Source organism: Ceratotherium simum, chromosome 23 (genome assembly GCF_057802395.1).
Source record: "Ceratotherium simum simum isolate JZ-2026a chromosome 23, ASM5780239v1, whole genome shotgun sequence".
NCBI classification, from domain to species: Eukaryota; Metazoa; Chordata; class Mammalia; order Perissodactyla; family Rhinocerotidae; genus Ceratotherium; species Ceratotherium simum.
The window spans coordinates 4269261-4291987 of record NC_141922.1 but is presented as its reverse complement, the minus strand read 5'-3'; the positions used below and the strand labels follow the sequence as shown (position 1 = coordinate 4291987).

The 22727-nt window shown below is 45.2% G+C and overlaps 1 protein-coding gene across 5 annotated transcripts in view; it reads right to left on the bottom strand.

The window, feature by feature from the left end:
- TRAPPC9 (trafficking protein particle complex subunit 9) overlaps window positions 1-22727 on the bottom strand; it is a 645618-nt gene that overhangs the window by 544880 nt on the left and 78011 nt on the right. The window lies entirely within an intron of this gene.

Genomic DNA, 22727 nt, shown 5'->3' with positions numbered 1-22727 from the left:
ACCTCGCCGTCCTGGGCCTGCTTACTCATTGGCAAGTGGGCCACTTGGGGTCACACAAGCAGCTGTGAGTGCCAGGCACATGGTCAATATTCAACACACTGGGTGCTGCTAGTGACACTGTTGACTTGTCTTACTAAAGTCTAAAATATTAGAACAAAGGGAGCTTGAGATGAGAAATAAAAAAGAAAGCAAACACTAATTGTGTTCCTATAACGTGCCAGGCGCTTACGGTAGGCTTGGAGTGTAGGTGTCACCCCTAGCGTAGAGATGAACCAAGTTAGTCTCAGGGAGGGTCAGGAACTGTTCCTGCTGGTGCTCCTTCCTCTGCTGCAGCTTCGGCCCATCTCTCTTAAGGTTCTTCAGCTCTTAAGAACTGTCCCAGTTCTCTTAAGGTTCAACTGCGGCATCCTGGCCTCCATGAGCTCCGAGCCCCAGTGAGAGATCTCACAGTGAGCCCCCTTCTTTCATCGACTGTGGCACTCTCATGAGACCATCGGTGGCACTTGTCACACCCTCCGGCACCTCTGACTTTTTATGTAGTTGTTTTATCTCTTCTAAATCCATCTCTAGCAACAACAAACACCACCCTTCCCCTCACAACACCAGATCTCTCTCTTATCCCACTGTTGGGGTTATTCATACATACAGCACAGCCTTGAAATCTAGGAGAAATAAGCCCCTGGACCTTTGCAACTTCCCTAGTTCTACTAAAATTATCCCCATAAGCGCAAAATATGATTGAAACATTGGGAGAGCCCGTGGATGCTGTGTGAGAACTCTCATTTTCATAGTGACAATTAGAGAGTTACAAAGACACACTGACATGAGGGTGCTGGCAGTCAGCCAGGCTTGCTCATTAGCCATGTGACACTTTCTTACACTAGCTGGGTTGAAGGCACAATCCAAAACCCCTGCCTCAGCAGAGTTTTAAATTTACTACGTAACACGGACCCCCTCGGAGTTGTTTATTAATAGAAAAAGTCAACACACCAGGGGTCTGGCATTCTGTACTCTGATGTAGGGACTCTGTGGATTGCATAAAGGTCTCTTCCCCTGAAAAGGGGGGTCATTTTTACAGATAATCACCCAGAGAAGAGCTAAACCCTGAATATCCTCGAGAGGGTCTATGCATTTTATTTTACTAAAGGATATGCCATTTCTCCCCCTAAAATAGATCCCTGCCACTTAGAAGTTGCTTAACAAATATTAATTTCAATTTAACTCAATATCTTTTAAAAAGTGATACCCAGAAAAGCCTGAACTGATGTCTTTTTTTCCCTCTCTCAGATCAATGAAGCAGGATATCAGCAAGAAGTGATGGCTGCATGGACCAACTAACTTTATTCTGTCCACATGCAATACATATAAGTGAAGCTAACAAATACGGACCACTGGTCATAAGAGACACTGGAGAAGTACACAGCTGACTAATTTCAAATGAATTAATCCATTGTCGATTCTAAAAGAGAAGTAAGCTATTCTGACCTCTTTGTGCATCATAAAAATCAATTTAGTGGGTAGTGACCAGCATTCCATGGGATGGGAAGGGAAGGGAAGGGATGGGATAGGATGGGATAAATAATACTTCACATTATGGGCTGAACTGTGCCGCCCCACCAAAAAAATTCACATTTTAATGTCTTAATGCCCAGTACCTCAAAATATGACTGTATTTGGAGACAGGGCCTTTAAAAAGGTAATTAAGGTAAAACAAGGTCATATGGGTGGTCCCTACTCCAATACGATTGGTATCCTCATGAGAAGAAAAGATTAGGACACGGACAACACACACACAGAGGGAAGACCACGTGAAGACACAGCAAGAAGATAGCCACCTACAAGCCAAGGAGAAGGCCTCAAAAGAAACCAGACTTACCAGCACCTGATCTGAAACTTCCAGCCTCCAGAACCGTGAGGAAATAAATTTCTGTCGTTTAATCCCCCAAGCCTGTCGTATTTTGTTTTGGCCACCTGAGTTGTCTCACACACACATAGTAAGAATAGGTATCGTTTCATGAAACGCTTGGTTTTACACACACAGTGTATTTCCTACTATGGGTCGTGATCAAAAAAGTTTGAATGCAACTGTTGTAATGATTCCAGGTTAGCTGTTCTCTCTGGTGTTCAATAAGTTATTGGAGTACATCTTGAACTCCTCGCTTGAAATGATAGAAAATATTAATAGATTCAAAATTCTAAATCAAATCTGAGATGCAATATCTAATACAGAGATAATTTGATAAATGAATTAAGATACATGTGTGATCATTTAGTTGAATTCCTTCATTTTTTACCAAAGAGGAAAGTGAAGAAGAGAAATGATTGGTCCAAAGTCACACCTAGAAAGTCTGAGGCTAAAACCCCAACCTCCCAACTCCTCATCCTGTTCTCTGTCCAGAAAACCATGCCAAACCCTGAGCGAGACCCACACTCCTGGTCCACACAGCCCACACAACCTTTTCCAGTGGCTTCCAATTTTCAGACTCAATACTTCCATGTGAAAACTGTACTACTTAATTTTGGCTTGAATTCAGCAACCAGGAATTCCACTTCTGTTACTCTGACATATTCCTGACACAGAGACACCTACATTTTGATCATTTAAGTAAATAAATAGCAATAAATAAATAGTCACCCAGCATACCACTGAGATAAACATTTTTTAAAGAAAATTGATTGTTAAAGATTAGACTAAGAGCCAAAAACAAAGGCTCCCCCTACCTGTGCCCACCTAACTATGAAAATCCTGCAGAGAAGCTATCTTTTTATACCTTTAACAGGTTACTCTGCTGCTAAAACTTTTGATAACATACACAGCAAGTTCAAAGTTCTGTAGCTCTTTAAGCCAGAAAGAACTGCATAACACCTGAGGGGAAAACAGCTACTTTTCAAGCAGGTGAAGTAAGTGAAGATGCCAACAATCACCGAGCTCCTACCACCACAGGCACTATGCCATGTGGGTGATACACGTGATTTCTCATAACCCTCCAGCTAACCAGACATCATCAGACATTATATACTTAATTTCACAGTTGAAAAACAGGATTAGTAAAGTCAATAAATTGTCAAAGATTACATTTTAATCAGTAGAAGACACAGGATACAAACTCAGGTCTGCCTCAGTCCAAAGACCATAACCCACACATTTCTCTGCACTATGCTCCTTACTGAAATTAGGTACTACTGTCCCATTCTACACATAGGGCAGCCCAGGCCCGGGGACATCAGCGTCTGCTCCAAGGTCACGCAAGTACCCTGTGAATGATACATACACGTCACCAAAATAGAAAACTGTATGATTCTTCAGTTTAAGAACTGCATACGTTGAAAGACTTCTGGAAGTCAGAAACAAATCAACATAAACAATAACAATTACAATATATTGAGCACATATTATGTTTTGGGCTCTTTACAGTCACTGTCTCCAGTCTGTACACCAGCACAGCAAGGTAGGTATAACCCTCACTTTACTGATGAGGAAACGATGCCAGAAAAAACAAGCAATTTAACAAGCACTTACTGAGCCCCTATGAGCCACACTTTGTGCTAGGCGGGTTTTGGGGGAAAAAAAAACCTGAATTCCAGCTGTCCAGCCTTCACACACGCAGTAAACAGACATGAAAACTAGTGATTAACATGCAATGTGACAGCATTTTATATAAGTGTGGGGGAAAAACTGGCAAGAAAGAATGTTTTTGCTTCCTGAAGGTATCAAGGGTAAAGATATCGGAGGTGGGGGAGGTTAGTGCTACGTTCTGCGCAGTGGAAAGCCTGAGGAAGCAGCACAGGACACGAACGTAGAGGCTCTGTGCCGGGCACAGCAGCTAAGCCTAGTGCCTAAGGGAAAGGGACGACTGGGGCTAGACAGAAAAGAACACTGCATAGCATGCTAAGGAATTTGAACTTTATTTCTGTAGGCAATGGGAAGCCTTTGATGTAATGGAGCGAAGATTGCTATGGATAAACAGCTGCTTCAGGAAGATCACTTTATAGTCTGGGTGGCAGATAGGTGAGAAAGGGGAACCTGGGAGACAAGGAGGCCCTTAGGATAAGCTGCCGTATTCAGACCAGAAACGGCAGCGTCTGGCCTGGGCAATGGTGTGTTGGCACTTCGTACAGCAGATGGTGGGCAGGGGTCCAGAAAAGCAAGACTCCACTCCCATACTGAAAAGATATGCCATTCAGATCCTCGGTGTCTGACAGAGACTAATGCCCTCGAGAAGTTGAGGAAGCCCCTTCCATACCACCCAGGATGTTCTATTTTGGTTCACCAAAAACTTGGCAAATTAGTATTTTCCCATAACTAGTAAATCCACTAATACATTTGGGATTTTGACATACTGATAGTTTTTCCTCACCTCATTATTTTACATGTGTGGTTTCTCTACCAAGAATGCATTTTATCAGCAGGTACTTATTATGTTGTACTACACAGTATTGATCTCTTCAACACAGAACTAAAAGGAAGTCAAAAGCTTCCCCTCATTTCTGCTGGGTTTTTGTTCAACTCCTCCTGCCTATTTCTGAGCAAACAAAAGAGACTGTCTAAAACGCAATGGAAACAAATTATACCCCTTTATTGAAGCACTCCCACCACGACTCGATAACATAACAACTCACATGCTTCTCCCTCCTCTCCCACCCAGGGGAAAAATAAAATATATTAAATCAAAACTCGCAGAGAAAAAAATTCAAGGGAGGAAAAAGCACATCAGGAATGGAAAACAGGAAGCAAAATATATATAGGCCTCACAATATAAAAATGATGGCCTTCGTTCTTGGCCCAAGTTCATTCTGTAGCCCTGCATGCTCTGCTATACGAAGCTAACGGGCAAAACTCAAATCTAGAGCCTGTCTGTACCTCACGACAGGAAAAGGACACAACAGGTAGGGCTTTAAACCCAAACCCTGCATGTTTTAGTCTGTAAGTCCATATTATAGGAGACTTTTGATTATTATAGCCATTATTTTACCCATAATCTCTGATACCAAACTCTAGTAAAATAATGCATTCTTATTTTCAATACCATTTTACAATGTACTTAAAGTCAAAAACATGTAAAGAACATATATTAAAATACTCAGGATTATAAAAGATGACCAGAAAAGTAGACTACAATTCACAAAAAGTCTAGAATTATGGTAAGCGCAAGAGCGTGGGGGTAGGGGACATGGAGAAGCGCGTCTCTGATCCTGTCTCGTCCTGCACCTGACACTGCAGTCCTGTGCCTTCTGTCTTGACTCGCACAGAGGACTGTTTTGCCTCAGATTTTCACATCAGCCTTAGGGTCTTTCTTTTCAATAAAAGCATTTCATTAAATCTATAACTAAACGTGACATAATTTGTATAGTTCTGCATGACTTTTCATACACATCACTTTACAAACCACAAGAAATCTCATTGGGCCACAAGCACAAACGACTACTGCTATCCATAAAAGAGGAGCACTACAGGATGCAGAAATTCCTCTGAGGGTGATGAGGGCAGCAACGGTGATGCTATGCATTTTACTTCCTAACCAAACAAGTAATGACTAAAGAGGGAAAAAAGAGGGAGGCTGGTTTTCAGAAATAAGCAAAGACCCAGAAAAGGCCTCAGTTAAAAATACCCCACTAATAATTTCTACTTATCAAGCCTGTTTCTCAGACCACAGAGCACACCTCCTGTACTGGCCTCACAGGGGTCCTTGTGAAATGCAGACTCCTGGTCCAGAGTGCAGCCCTGGAACAGCACCATAAATTCTGAGTTAACTTCTGGCTGAGCGATATTTCCTTTCAAAATACAAGTATTTCCCCTGAGGGCTAAGTCTTATTTGAACCAAATAACCAAACCCATATGCAGCTGAGTTATACACAAGAGAAGAGAGTGAGGGGAGGGGAGGGAATCCAACAGCTGCTTGAGTTCCCCATGTGTAAGATAGAGCAGAGGGAATGAAACTTAGTAACTGTCTTTAATCCTCACAAAAGCCTCGTAGGAGATAGGTCCTTACTGCGCCCATTTCATATATGAGGAAGATGAGGCAGAGAGAAATTAGATGACTCTCCCTAGATGGACAGCGAGTGAAAAAATTCTGACTGAGCACCTGCCACACCAGCTCTAGGTGCCAGACGGATGGGCACAGACAGATCCCTGCCCCAAGGAGCTCACTATGAGGAGGGAGGCTGACAATAAAAAGGCAAAGAGAAACAGGATGACACTAGGCACAGAGTGTACGGGGCATCTGAGTTCAGACCTGAAGGATGCAGAAAAGGCAGCATGCTAAGATCTGGGGGAAAAACTACTAAAGCAGAAAGAACACACGCAAGGTCCCGGAGATGGGGATGGAAACGAGTTTGTTTTCTTGGTGAAACAGAAATAAGACCAAATACGGTGGAGCCAAGCGAGTGAACGGAAGACTGGAGGGAGATTACTTTGGAGAACTGGGCAGGGGGAAAATCGTGGCAACTGGTAGACTCTTGAAAATGAGTTGGATTTTATTCCACTTCATTATATGTGTAATGGGAGCCCGTGGAGAGTTTGAAGCAGAAAAGTGATATGATGTGGCGCTGTATGGAGGACGGACTACGGGGCAGCTGAGACATCCCGGTGGTTGAGACTGTGCTTATAGGAGCAGAGGTGGTGAGCAGTGGCTGTATTTGATATATATTTAGGAGGCAAAACCCTGAGGACTTACTGATGAGGACTTAGATGTGGAGTCTGATGGGGGAAAAGGGGATCAAGAATGATTTCACGGTTTCCGGCCTGAGCAACTGGATGAACAGTGGTGCCATCTGGGGAGACGGGGGAGTGAAGGAGGGGTAGGCAGTTAGACATTCAAGTCTGGAGCTCTGTACAAGAAATAAATACGAGAGCCATGCAAGCAGAGAGAGTTTGGGAGCCCTGGGGCCCGATGAGATCGCCCAGGACAAAGCGTAGATGGAGAAGAGAGTGTTGAGTGGATCTTGACGTAGATGCTAAAGTCAGCAAGAAGAGAGATGGCGCAGGTGTTGCAGGGAAGAGTAAGCCAGGAGCTGAAATCGTCAGTGAGGAAGGAGGAGTGACCAGAGTATCTGTAAATGACCGCAACATTGTCCAGAGAAGGGCTGGGGATTAGTGTGGAAGGTAGCCAACTCTGGCTGCTCCCAGTTTTAGCTCTGTTTTCCTAGTCCAAAATAATCCAATCCAGTTTCTCCAGTCCATCCCCAAACCCCTCCTTCTTTCCTTCTCCAAGATGAAGACGGAGGTGACATGTAACAACCATGCTGATAAGCCTCCCTTTGCACCACCCACAAGACAAGTCCTCGCTCCCCAGCCTAGCACGAAGAGCTAGCATTACCCCACCCAGTCTCTCCTGTCAGCTGCCTCTCCTGCCACTCCCCGAACCTCACTTTCTCTAGGCACATCAAGCTATATGGGACACCTGCTATGCCCATATACACCAGGAGCATTCACAACTCCTTGCGCCTTTGCTCACACTTGCGTGACTGCCTACATCACTTTGCCCCTCCCATAGCCTTGCTTGGCATTGTCCCCTGAGCTCTACAAAGCTCAGCTCAAAGGTCACCTCTTACACTGCTTGTATCTAGCATAGTATCCCAGTCATGAGAGATGACCAATAAATATTTATAGAAAGGAAATAAAGAGACCTTCTTCTGTGTAATTGCTCACCTCTTCCTTGTCCCTTATTCTCTATACAGTACTCCTAGATCCCTTAAAATGCATCCTTTACGAGCCCTAAGGGTCTACTGCAATTGCTCTCACAACCCAAAAACCTATCTACTTTACACGTAAAAACCAAAATTTTTAAGGAATGAGGTAACTCTATTCTTTCTTATTCTCTTCAGAAACAATTCACTCTCAATCAAAAAGCACCACATAACCTTAGATCAACAGTTTTCAAACAGAGGAGGAGGAGGAGGAAGCGTGGAGACGGTGGAAGGAGAGGAATTGTCCTTGTCTAGTCCATCTAAACCTATACGCACGGGCTTGCCACAGAGAAAACAAAACAAAAAGTTGTTCCTGGTATTCAAACAAGAAGTAAAATATCAAATATGCTCGAGAGAGGGAAGCAAAAAACAGGAACATTTTTTCTCAATGGTGATTTACCTCCTGCTTCCTGAAAGTGGACTTGGGATTCAAACCAAAAATTCACGTCTTCACCATCATGTCCATTGAGCTGGGCTGAAGCAACACTTCCCAGAATCCCCTTCCCTGCGTAGCTCTGAGTTGGCATGCACGTGGGACCCGGAAGCTCTGAGCCGGCATGCACGTGGGGCCTGGAAGGCTCTGAGCTGGCGTGCACATGGAACCTGGAAGGCTCTGAGCTGGCGTGCACGTGGCACCTAGAAGCTTTGAGCTTCCAGCTTCGTCCAAGGGATGAAGTAGCCTTGGTGCTCAGGCACGCTCACTAACACCGCTGGAGTGGGGCAGCATCCCGCCCATGGCTCCTCCAGCTCCTGCCAGATTTTCTACTTCAGCTTCTCCAACTCCTGGGCCAGGTGGCTGTTTAGTGCAGTAGCAAAGGGGACCAGCCTCTCCTCCGGGAACTTTTATCATCAGAGTTGGCATCTGGGAGGTGCTGAGAAACTGACATGATTCCAGTCCATCCCCGTGGGGTCCAGCTCAGCCTTGCGGGTTGTAGCTTGTCCTTGCTTCCTTCACATCCACCTTCCCTTCCCAATCGCCTGCCCCACTGCCTGTCGAGGACGCCAGCATCCAGCAGCACACACAGAAACAACTGCTCCACATAGCTGTGTAGCCAGCTCCCACAACTGCATATGGTCAAATCCCCATCATAATTCATATATGTGTGTGTGTACATATGTAGTACTGACAAAGATTCTTCTTGACCAAACCTTGTCCGTGGGACCTGTCCTCAGGCTGCCTAGCCCAGCTGTACCAAGAATCCTGCTAAATCAGTTAAGTGCGAGTCCCCACCCTTGATATCTAATCACCCTCAAAATCTGACCACGTTCTTCATCCCCACCCTTGATGTCTAAGTCCTTGGTCTGCCTTTAGCAAGAGTCCTGTTAGGCCAGTTCAGCAAGAATCCCCCACCCCTGAAGTCTCCTCTTGTAATGTTTCATCCACTGACCCCTCCCTCTGCTGTTGGCTCTAAACCCCTACTTGTCCTTGCTGTGTTCGGAGTTGAGCTCGGTCTCTCTCCCCCATTGCAACAGAGTTGACCCCAACTGCAACAGTCTTGAATAAAGAAAGGCTTCCTTACCATTTTAACATGTCAGAATAATTTCTCTTGAACAGTATGTATGTATGTATATATGCATTTTGAACCCTAACTGATACACCAATTTTTAAAGCTTTGTCATTTTCAAAGTGGCATTTCTTCTTTTTCCATAAACAGAGTCCTTGTGCATCAAAGGCTGTTTTGAAACTGTTTCCAAGCTCAATGGCAGTATTTTTTCCTTCAAAGAAATACGAACATACTGTCGCCCCACCACTAGGGGGCAGTAGCACTGCGCTATCAAGAATTCTCCATCAACTCAAAAGGGAAGCATTTGCTCATTTGGCAATTCAACAAAAATATCTCTGTCAAGAGGTGTCAGGGCAAGTGGTTCCCGTCACCCCACATTAGGAGTTGAGAGGCTGGGGGTCGTGGCTGGTTCTACCACTCACAGCCATGTGACTGAGACAGGCACTTCACAGAGCAGGGCCTCAGCGTTCACCTCTGCAAAGGGCCCCACTCAGCTTTGACCTTCTATAGCCGGCAGCACAGGAGAGCGGCCTAGGTCAGAGGCGGAAGGCCAGGACTCCCCTGACTGGAGGTTCGGATCGTACAAAAAGGGCATTTATTCCCATTTCGAGGAAGAGGTAACAGACTCTGAGAGAGTCATCTGGTGAGCATTGTCACAGAAGTAGCAGAAGATCCAGATCTTGAACTGAGCACAATCTCTATGCCTGACCGCAACAACACACTTCCATTTTACACATGCATGCCTTTCTCCTGAAAACTCATTCCCCTCCCCTCTCCTTTCCCTGTGCTCTCCCACACACCTGGTGAAAACCTACTAATTCTTCAGGGCCAGTCTCAAGCATTTGTCACTCCTGGTGAAAGTTTTCTCAACCCTCCCTAGAAGACTCAATCTCTTCCTCTCTGGGCTTCCTTAAAACTAAATCCACACAAATAATCTAGCCAAAGGCCATGCCAAGGAGCGAGGGGTGAGCAGGAGCAGGAGGGATTAGTCACTTCATAATTACCATCAGTCGTCCCATTTTTTAAAATGTGAACAATGACATGGTCATCTTAGGTAAGATGTTATCTAGCATCCCATTCCAACATGCCAGCCCCAAATCCCTCCCATGCAGTACGTCCTGAGTGGTCACCAATGGTTACCATATTCATTCAATCATTCCATAAATATTTACTGCATGCCTGTTTTAAGTGCTACAAATATAACAGTGACAGAAGCAGATTCACTGCTGTCTTAGAAAACACATTCGTTGGGGGTCCTAGGTCTCTAGGAATTAAATTAAGGTGCATTTAGTGGGATGGAGAAGACTACAGAAGGAAAAGGTTTGGCTCCATTCCTAGACTGTTCTCCTGCAGGACCCAGGGTGGTCACCATTCAAACGCAGCGGAAAAAAGGAAACCCCCTCTCTTCCCAGGTAGCTCAGCCCCGCATCCCATAACTTAGCCTTCTGGCCCTGAGGGGCCTGACTTTTCCAGAGTAAATTTATCAGGAGAGAAATTATAGGATCAGCCACAAAGAGTGGGTCAACTCTCCCAAAACTGTCTACCTAGGAGAAAAGTCAGGACACCACTAGAAACACAACAGAGAGGATGGTACTAAGGGGGCAACTCGCAGATACCACCACAGAACTGAAGGCTGGAAGTCTGGTCATGCAAAGGCAGGGGAAGAGTTTTACCCCTGTTCTGAAAAAACAAAACTTGGCATATTCAAGAAGCAAAAGCGTGGCCAACACTGGTCAAATGTAGTGAACTCTACACTTTCTGTTACATTCACACACGCTGGTCTGAACGCGTGAACTGAATCCCCCGGAATGTAAAATGTATTTCTCAGAGTTCCAGCAATCGTTTCAAATTTCAAATTATGCTCAGGAGATTCATCATAAAATGTTTACAACAGATTTTCCTGATACTTTCAGCTTTAATCCAGACACAAGTGAAGTACTTTTGGGAGGTGTCTTAACTCTTTCAAACCTGTTGTACACCATCCAGGTACATCATGGCGCAGAATATATTTTATAGTTAGCTATGTATATATCCTTAGACTAGGACGAAAAGCTGGGTTCTGGACTTGGCTTTGCCCTGAATAACGGGGAGACTTTGAGCAAACTACTTAATTAGCATCTCAAAGCATCAGAGACCTCATCAGCACAGTGGCCAGGAGGCTATCTGCCTCCCAAACCCCAACAGATGAGAATCAAATGAGGCAAGAGACAGGAAGGCAATCAGAAGACTGTAAAAGAGTTTCACATAAAAGAGATACAATTAGTAAAAAAAACACAGGGAAAAAATTTTCAACCTTGCAAGTTACCAAGAAAATACAAATTAAAACAATAAGGCAACATTCTATACATATTGAATTAGCAGCACTGCTGCTGGCAGTATAATTAGAACAATCCTTTCAGAAGGCAATTTGGCAACATGTTTCAACAGCAATAAAAACGTTCAAAATGGCTGACCCAATAAGCCCTCTCCTGCTCAAAAAGCCAAAGACTTGAAGATGTTCACCACAGCATCACCCATAAGAGCAAAAACAAACCAAAAAAGAAGGAAAGCAAACAAAACCACCGTATTTATTATTAATGCATTCAACAAGATGTGAGTTCCAACATGTGCCACTAACTAGCTATAGGGTACAGGGTTTCTTTTTGAGGTGATAAAAATGTTTTAAAATTGACTGTGGTGATAGGTGTACATATCTATGAATGTACATTTTAAATGGATGAAAACTGAAATGTACATTTAAATGGATGAATTGTATGGTATGTGAATTAATCTCAATAAAGGTGTTCGTAAAAAAGGAAAAACAGGGGCCGGCCCAGTGGCGCAGTGGTTAAGTTCACGCGCTCCGCTTCTGCGGCCCGGGGTTGGCAGGTTCGTATCCCGGGCATGCACCGACACACCGCTTGTCAAGCCATGCTGTGACCATGTCCCATATAAAGTAGAGGAAGATGGGCACAGATATTAGCCCGGGGCCAATCTTCCTCAGCAAAAAGAGGAGGATTGGCATCGGATGTTAGCTCAGGGCTGATCTTCCTCACAAAAAAAAAAAAAAAAAAAGGAAAACCATTTATTATTAATGCATTCAACAAAATGTGAATGTCAATACATGCCACTAGGTGACAGGACTAGGAAAAACAGCAAGTTAGACACCCTGCCTTCAGAGAGCTTGCAGCCTCAGTGGGGAGTTTGTCAATTAAATAAGCGATCAAGGTACAGTAGGCAAAAAGTGCTCAGACAGGCAAGTTAGGTACACCAGTGGGAACATTTCAAAGGAAGACGAGCTGGTCTTGAGGGACCAAAAAAGGCTTCATAGAAAAAAATAAAAGTGGCGTCTACACTGAGGTGTGAAGGATGAATAAATGTTAGCCAAGCGAAGGAAGGCAGGAATGCAGGAAGGAAGATGGAAACGGAGAAGGGATGAGGAAGAGAAAGAGTCATCCAGGTAGGATGTACCACATGGTCTTTATCCATTCATCCGTCAATGGACATTTATGTTGTCTCCTCTTTTTGGCCATTATGCGTAACGCTGCTGTGAACATTCGTGTGCCAGTTTTTGTGCAGACATATGTTTTCAAACCTCTTGAGCGTATACCCAGGAGTGGAATTGCTGGGTCACATGGCGCAACTGTTGACCATCCACTTTCCTTCCCAAAATCCCAGACAACAGACTCCGACCAAACTACTGTATTTAACATTCCCCAAATAAACCAAATCCTCTTAATTCCACCAGAATTAGAGAAAGTCCTTCTACCTGAAACTATTCCTTCTGCTCAGTCTGGTCTGGCAAACACCGATTTGCTCTTCATTGTCAAGATCACCTTCTTCACAGAACCTTACGCAAACCATTTTTCCACCTCTGAAAAGAACTATCAATTCCCCCATGATGCTCCTACATCCATTTGTTTACACTGACTCTTCCCTAGCCTTAACCATTCTCTCCTGCCCCTTCTCTACGGATAATCACCTAAAATGTTCTTAACCCGGAATGCCCACTACACATGTCAGGCACTATACTAGGCACTTCGGTAAACATTTAACTCAAGACTAACGGCCCCATGAGATGGCTATTATTCTCAATGTACAGATAAGGAAACCAGGGCTGAAAGAAGTTAAATTATCTGTCCAAAGTCGCAGAAGTAGTAAAGATGATGGTATTCAAACCCAGGTCTGTGACAACTCAGAATCTCATATACAAGACTGACAAACGGCATGAGAGCACATGAAGGAATGGAGAAGAAAAGAGGAAGAGAAACAAAGGAGCACTTACCACAGCAGTGAGCATTTAGCTTCTGCCATTTACAAAGCCCCTTCACGTCTCCCATCTCATTTGCTCTTCACAATGACTCTTTTTTTTTTTTTTTTATGGGTATTTTTTTTTTTTATTGCAGTAACATTGGTTTATAACATTGCAAAAATTTCAGGTGTACATCATTGTACTTCTATTTCTGCATGGACTACATCATGTTCACCACCAAAATACTAATTACAACCCATCACCACACACATGTAACGAATTATCCCTTTCACCCTCCACCCTCTCCCCTTCCCCTCTGGTAACCACCAATCCAATCTCTGTCCCTATGTGTTTGTTTATTGTTGTTATTATCTACTACTTAATGAAGGGAATCATACGGTATTTGGCCTTCTCCCTCTGACTTATTTCACTTTGCATTATACCCTCAATGTCCATCCATGTTGTCACAAATGGCTGGATTTCGTCGTTTCTTATGGCTGAGTAGTATTCCATTGTGTATATATACCACAGCTTCTTTATCCATTCGTCCCTTGATGGGCACTTAGGTTGCTTCCAAGTCTTGGCTATCGTGAATAAGGCTGCAATGAACACAGGGGTGCATGTACCTTTGCAAATTGGTGTTTTCAAGTTCTTTGGATAAATACCCAACAGTGGAATAGCTGGATCATATGGTAGTTCTATCCTTGATTTTTTGAGGAATCTCCATACTGTTTTCCATAGTGGCTGCACCAGTTTGCACTCCCACCAGCAGTGTATGAGAGTTCCCTTCTCTCCACATCCTCTCCAACACATGTTGTTTCCTGTCTTGTTAATTATAGCCATTCTGACAGGTGTGAGGTGATATCTCATTGTAGTTTTGATTTGCATTTCCCTGATAGTTAGTGATTTTGAACATCTTTTCATGTGTCTGTTGGCCATCCGTATATCTTCTTTGGAGAAATGTCTGTTCAGGTCTTTTGCCCATTTTTTAATTGGGTTGGTAGTTTTTTTGTTGTTGAGATGCATGAGTTCTTTATATATTTTGGAGATTAAGCCCTTATCAGACGTATGGTTTGAAAATATCTTCTCCCAATTGTTAGGTTGTCTTTTCGTTTTGTTGATGGTTTCCTTTGCTGTGCAGAAGCTTTTTAGTTTGATGTAGTCCCATTTGTTTATTTTTTCTATTGTTTCTCTTGCCCGGTCAGATGTGGTGTTAGAAAAGATGTTGCTAAGACCGATGTCGAAGAGCGTACTGCCTATGTTTTCTTCTAGAACTTTGACTCTTATAGTTAAGTAGGAAACGTATTTTTACTCCCATAAAGTAAAACAGACAAAGAAATCGAGGCTTCAGCAACCTGCTTCAAGTTACCAGCTCTTGAGTCAAGAAGGATCTGAACTGAGACCTAACCCCAAGTCATTCAGCCATGCTTCCACTCCCCCAGGACTTACCACGGGCACAGGGTGGCATGAAACACTGTGAAGAGGGTCATGGGGGGGTGATACGTAAGGTTAGAGGGTCAGGAAGGGCCTCTCACCATTTGAGGTGAGAACTGAGTGACACAAAGGAGCCACCACGTAAGGATCTGGGGACAGAGCAGACCAAGCAGAGGGAAAGGACCCGACAAAACTGAAAGGAAAGAGGGACCTGTGAACAGCCACGTCCTGGACACAGTGGACAAGGGGAGAGTCGTCCCAGAGAAGGACACTGCACCCTGGAATCCACGGGTCAGCAAAACCATCTGTAAAAGACTAGGGAGTAAATATTTTAGGCTTCACGAGCCAAGAGGCAAATCAAGGATATTAGGTAGGTACTTACATATAATAAGTGAGAAAACACACTTTTTTATTGACAAAATTCCAAATATAATAATTGAGTACAATTCTTGTAATACAGGTTTACAAACGAGAAGAACAGGATTTTTTTCAGAGGGTGATGACATTTCACTTCATTGGGGTTTAAAGTTAAGTTCCCTATCATCAAATTGATTGCAAATGTCCACCTGTAAAAAACATTCTTAGCTTGAAGGCCATACCAAAGAAAGGCAGTGAGCTGGCTTTGACCAGCCGCTATAGTTAGCCGACCTCTGCTGTAAACCACGGTGAGGAATTTAAGTTGTATTCAAGCACAATGACAGGTCACGTAAGCTGTAAGCAGGAGGGTGAGATAATCTGATGCGTGTTTTTAAAAGGTCACCCAGGCTGCTTGGTGAAGAAGGGGCTGCAGAGGGAGACAAGGGGGGAAGCAGGGAGATCCACGAGGGGTACAGTGCGGTCCAGGAACGAGACGCAGTGCTGGGATTGAGACACTCATGAGGGAGAGAGATCTGTTCCAGGTACAGCTACCGAGACCTACCGATGGTTTGAAGGAGGATGTCAGAAAAGAAGAATCAAAGACAACTCCCAGGGTGTTAGGTGAAGAAAGATGAGAAACAGCTTTGGGGGAAGATGAAACAATACTTCTATTGGGAAAAGTTAAGTCCTAGTTAGACAGCTAAGTGGAATCAGAAGTTTGGGGAAGGGATCAGGGCTGGAGATGTTAATTTGAGGGCCACCAGCACATAAATGGCATTTAAAGGCAGGGGAGTGGGAAAATATACTAAGTGAAAGAAGCTGACACAAAAGACCACGTACTGTATGATTCCATTTATATGAAACGTCCAGAATAGGCAAATCCACAGAGACAGGAAGGAGCTTCACGCTTGCTTAGGGCTGGGGGAGGGGGCGAGGGAGGAGGGAATAGAGATGGACTGGGTTTGAGGTTTCTATCAGGGTGGACGAAAATATTCCAACATTATATTGTGGGGATGGTTTACAACCCTGTGAATATACTAATAGACTTTAAATGGGTGAATTGTATGGTATGCGAGTTATTTCTCAATAAATTTTCTTTTAAAAAAAATATACTTTAGTAAGATATTCGGTTTCTTGCAGGCAAACGCATGACAAGTGCTACGTGGGGACAGCAGTTTTGGAAGTCTGAGATGCTCAAACATCCAAGGGCTGTTGGACACCCAAAGCTAGGGCTCAGAGAAGCAGCCAGGAAACTAGGGGTATAAACCTCAGGTAAGTCATCATTTCATTTATTCTCACATTCACCTAGCAAGATACGTGTTATAACCCCCAGTTTATGATGAAGAAACTGAGGCTGAGAGGATGCAAATCCTGATGTGCATGTCTCCATCAGCTTTCCACTCAGACTTCCATGCACTGCTTCTGGGGTAGAGGCCGGCAAAGTGAAATATTTTCTGACCTCAAGTTCTAACAGTCAATCAAACTCATGTTCTAGACTATAAGACCTGGATTCTGTGCTGCTCCAGCTGAGCCATGAGCTGACTGCCTAATCGAAATCTACTCGTTCAATGACAAGGCGGCAACAGCCACACTCCCAACAACTTAAGTGTGGGGGATGCGGAATACCAAACAGGGTGGAGACCACACTTACCCAAGCACCAGTTACGCTGCCCGCTGTTCATCGCCCACAAGATGCGCCTCAGCAGCACTGCCCTCCCTTCCCCCAGCACCCCTGCTTCTCGTCCACCTCCCACCATGCCCCTCCCCGCTCCAGTCAGACAATTAACAAATATAACGCAAATTATAACATCTGCACATCTTGGAAAAGAACAGTATCCGGATCTTCTAGCTCTCCAGGGTCCCTCTGGGGTCATTCTGCTGTTTTCTTGACAAGAGATTCCATTTCTCTCTCTGGGCCCTCTTAAGGTACCTTGGGCAAAAGAACCCCCAACCTCTGACCAAGGAGCTGGAGTCCTGGTCCCCCAGGAGTAAAACACTGTCTTAGGACGTTTATTAAGTGTTTCTTTGCACCAGACACACTGTCATGAGCTTCAGGTACGCTATGTCTAATCCCACGACAGCCCCGCCAGGTAGATGAGAAACTGGAGCTTAGACGGGTTTCAAGGAAACTCCGTCTACCCAGAGTTCTCCAGCAAAATGCTGAGCCACAGTAAAACAAACACACAAAAATCCTTCAGATCTCAACAGAGACAAGCCCAACAACCACACGAAGTTTAAATTTTACTAAGAATCACCTAAACTCTAGAGCAAGAACACCGCACTCTATGCCATCACAACATGGTAAAGCAACTCTGATGGCAGAAATGCTTTGAAATTAGGTCCCTCCTAATGCAAGTTCATTCACTGGCCCTCGTACGGTCTCAGTAGCATCCCCTTTCATCATTCCTCAGTCTTTTCATTGTAGCATTAATGTGAGCTATTGAAAGTACGTAATTTTTTCCTGCACTTCACTCACAGTAGCACATCCAGTGTGTGGGTAATCCTTATCCTCTCGCCTGAGACATTGGATCTGAATCCCTAAGACAGTTTAGCTAGCTAATTTTTCCCCTTGCTCTCACTTTAAGTAATTTGATATCAAAGCAGCAAGTCTTTTAGTTTCCACAGAAATGGGTGTCAGCAACTACAAACTCATTCTGGAACAGCCAATGCAAGGATCACAATCAGGCAGCAGGCTGGATCTGGCTCACAGGCAGTGGTTTGCTAAACCCTGCTACAGATGATGAACAGCCACAGATGGATTTTTAAACTAGCCAACCAGAAGAAACATCAACTGGGCAGCATAGCAAAGCACGTACTTAAAGAGACAGAAGCTTCATTCATTCAGCAGCATCTGAGGGCCTACTAGGTGCTAGGTGCTGTTCCAGATACAGTGACACTTCCAGTCCTGGAGGAGCTTACGGGCCAGGTGGGAGGGGAAGCAGACCAGCAACTCCAGTCGTGCAGCCCAGAGTGGTGGGAGCTGTGACAGCAGCAGGCGCACATGCGGTGGGCTCCCACAGGGCAGTGCTACAGTCAGCAAGGGGACCAATTCCTGGATAAAGTGACAGAAATGGGAGTGGCCACAGACGGCAGGTGCAAAGGCAGCAAAATAGAAATGCCGCTATATTTGGGGCTGTCAGAATTTAGACAGCCAGAACACAGGGTTAATACGAGAGTGGGAAAAGACAGGGCCAGAGGGAACGTTAACACGTGCCACTCTGAACCTTTCACCAAGTCAGGGATCCCTCTCCTTTTCAGAGACTCTTGTGCGGTACATATCTACTGCCATACTGCCATGGAAGCTTGCACCTGTATGCCCAGTCAGGAAGCCCCAACAGAAATGACCCCATATCAATGACCATAAAAAGTAACATAGTCATGCCTCCAAAGAAAAGTCCATAAATCCTCAAGTTAGTACTTCCATCGAGCAAAAAATGACCAAGTCCTGGAGAACTGAGAGCCTTTTCATGTAAACAATTGCCCCCATAACTTATCTGGTGAATTCACTCATATTTGCACATATTAGAGGGTATACATGGGCAAGGGAAAGGCAAGAAATCCCCAGATGATGCCGTCTTCACCTGCAAACAACCAGAGAGGTCTACATACGACAAGAAGGCTAGAAAGACCCCTGCCTCAAGCCCAGTATCACTTTTTTTCTTTCTTGGCTGCTCTTCTATTCCATATTTAATTTCAATGCAGCAATATTAGGACATGTCAATTATCAGCTCTATGAATGGCACCATGAGCTCTCCAGAAGAAAGGTCATCCAATAAATTAAAATGTCTGTCATTAAAACAATAACAAACTACCACACAATGTGCAACATTCTAGTTGTACACATGAGAAAATGGAGGCCCAGGAAGAATTTAATTATTGATCTGAGGTTACGGTAATTAGAGGTTGTGGTTAGTGGAAAGAATCCTTTACACCTCCTGATTTCTGTCCTTTTCTCAGAAGACTCCAATTAACCAAATACCATCATACACAGGCCTTTGGGGAGACAGCGATTTGTTCAACAGTGTCCAATGTCCCAGTTCCTTTCCTGTTAAACTTAGCATCTTTAGATCACTAATTAATATGACCTCAAATAACCAGCAAGTTCCTCCTCTCATAGAGCTTCTGAGGGAAGACAGGCATTGACCAACTAAATACGCACTGACTCTCTCATTAGAATTGTGAGAAGTGCATGAGAGAAGACAGCAAACAGCAGGGGCACCTGGTCTCACCAGGGGCTTGTACAAGTCTTCCCGAGGAAGTCCAGACGTGGGGAGTCATCTGGTACCAGAGAGCAGGGGATGGGAAGGAGGAGACAGCCAAGGTCCTGCCGTGGGAAGGAGGATGTGTATTTAAGAGAAAACGTCTGAGGTGAGGCAGCTGAGGGAGGTGGAGGCGTAAGCAGCTCAGGGACAGGATGTGGGGCCGTGTCATCACAACTTACAGTCGTGGGAGACTCTTCACATTTAAATGTGAGGTCTATGGGCCAGCCCCGTGGCTTAGCGGTTAAGTGCACGCGCTCTGCTGCCGTTGGCCCGGGTTCGGATCCCGAGTGCGCACCGACGCACCGCTCCTCCGGCCATGCTGAGGCCGCGTCCCACATACAGCAACTAGAAGGATGTGCAGCTATGACTGACAACTATCTACTGGGGCTTTGGGGGAAAAATAAATAAATAAAATCTTTAAAAAATAATAAAATAAAATAAAAATAAATGTGAGGTCTGTGGGAAAGTGGTACCAAGAGGGAACAGAATCGTGACAAAAGGGGACATGGACAAGCCCACGGGTCAGGATGGCACTCAGAACTCTAAGGCCCAGTGAGCAGAGTCCACTCGGACTGGATGCTGCACCAGGCACTGTGTCTTCAGAGTTGCTGGGTCACGGGGAGGTTCAAGAAACACACAGGACTGGCGGCAGGGTGGGCAGCACCCTCAGGGGTCTTAAGGAGAGCTAGTTGCCAGTCAAAAGCAAAAACTCAATATAGTGAGCCACAAACAGACCCATGCCCATGTCCCCACTGAACCCCAGCCTCCCCAACACCAGAGACAGCTGTTCTGGGAACTCTGCCTTAGTCAGGTCCTCCCTCACTTCAAAGAAATCCAAAGTACAAATCATGCACATGGCCAGCTTCGATGCTGGTCTTGCTGCTCAAGTGCCAGACTCCACAGATAGCATGAAGACAAATGCAATTCAAATGCAACGCTAAAGGCACCCGAAACCAAACACACACAGCGGAGAAGCTGTGCCACCATCCACTGGGGACCAGTGTCCAGGTGTTAATTTGCCTGGGTCACCAGAAGTCCTAAATAGAAAGCAATAGCTACTCCACACTGAGAAGGACACAGATAACCACAGTAAGCGGGAAGCACTTCAAGGACACTGGTAACAAAGAGCCACAGGAGTTCAAGGGAGGAGAGGTCACTACTACAGAGACGCCATGGAAGTCACTACAGGAGACTCGACGCTTCCTCTAAAGAATGCTGGGGTTTCGACAGGTGCTACCAGGAAGAGAGGCTTTAGGAGTGAAGAGAATGGCATGAGAAGGACACACGTGACATTCAAGGAATGGAGTTCACATAGCCTGGCTTGAATGAAGTTTAAGGACACAAGTGACAAAGAAGAGGATGAGACTACACAAGAAGAATCCAGTCAGATTCTGTGATGTGCCTTGGGACTTTAGCCTGATTCTCAACTCTTTATCCACTTAAAAAACAATGCTGTATTTTTTATGCAACAGCTATGACTGAAACTCTTTCCTCTCGCATTTTAGAAAAGCATATTGGGATGCCCAAGTCAGACTGACGCACAGACATGAATATTCTCCCTTGTTTTGCAAAGGCAGTCACACACCAACTTCAATATTTTTGTTTTGAAGCCGACGATAATTGAGATCTTAGTATAAGTTCCGTTATGAATGCCTTATAGGAATTAATGCAGTTAAGCCTCACACCACTCTAGGGGAGACGTGCGACTCTACCATCCCAGAGTCAAGAAGACCGCTACAATCACAATAGTCGGGGAAAAGCATGGGGAGACAGAGAGAGAGAAATTCATTGATTTTAAAACGCAAAGACAGAGGAGCACAAACGTGGTAAATACTGGGATGTGGGGGTGAAGGAGTGCAGAGGTGGAGCCGAAGCCTCCACTGGGACACCTGGAATGAGGGGTAGCACTGCAGTAGACGATGACGTGCCACTCAGGACGGAACGATGGATTCTCCAGGTGACCGAGTACTGCCCTCTCCAGAAACTGCTCAGCTGGAGACAGCCGTCTCGTCCAAGAGCATGCCCCTTCCTGGGAGCGGGGTGCATCCAGCGCCTGGGTGTGGGCGAGTAAAGACCTAGCCCCTCACCGAACAGGAAGACATCTCTCTGAAGGGCCATCCCAGCTTCAGAGGTCCTGTGGGGTCAGCTGAGACCTTATCCGCCACTGCTGGGAGTCCCCTCCAGAAAGTGCCCTCAATAGAAGAAAACTACTGACCAAGGTAACCTGTATTACTGGTCAACGAGGGAGTAGGAAAGCCCTGCTCTCGGAACAGTGCCGGACAACTCTGCGAGGCCGTCCCAGCTCAGAGCTCAGTGGGCCAGCTGAGGCCTCTGCTGATACTGTGCTGAGGCCTGACTTCTCCCTCTGCCCAATCTTGCCTCCTTCTCCTCCCTTCAATGGGTGTTGATCCCAGGAGCACTTCCTAATAAACTTCCCGCACATTCATCTCCATATTGGAGAGTGCTTCCCAGAGAACCCAACCTGTAACACACTGAACCAGCGTGAGCGACACAGGCAGAAAGGGAGGCATGACAGGAAGCAACTGAGTTTTTTGTTTTTTTGTTTTTTTGGTGAGGAAGATTAGCCCTGAGCTAACACCCGCTGACAATCCTCCTCTTTTTGCTGAGAAAGATTGGCCCTGGGCTAACATCCGTGCCCATCTTCCTCTACTTTATATGTGGGATGCCGCCACAGCACGGCTTGATAGGCGGTGCATAGGTCTGTGCCCGAGATCTGAACCTGCGAACCCTGGGCTGCCGAAGCAGAGCACGCGAACTTAAACACTGCGCCCCCGGGCCGGCCCCATGAGTTCTATTTTTGATGTGCTGATTTCAAGTGCCTACGGGACATCCAAAGGGAGACGTCCTACAAGCAGCACAACAGACATATCTTGGGCTCAGAGTGGAATCTGGGTTGACAGTAAACAGAATATGACTGAAACCCAGAAAGCAGATGACACCCAGGAACAGTGTGAGAAGAGAAGACGGAGGAGAGAAGCAGAAGGAAGCAGCCTTGACATGCGGGCAAAGACACCGCATGATGCCATTGCAAACACAGTGAAGCGCATCCCTGGTCTGGGAAGTCAAGACACACTTGCCCTTGAGGGGAGCAGTGATTGGAATGTGGCACAATGAGGGCTTTGGGGTTCTGCTCATGTTTCTGACCTGGGTGCCAGGTACAGGAGTGGTCACTCTGAAAATTCACTGAGCTGTATTCTTATGAATTGTGCACTTCTCTATATAAATGTTACA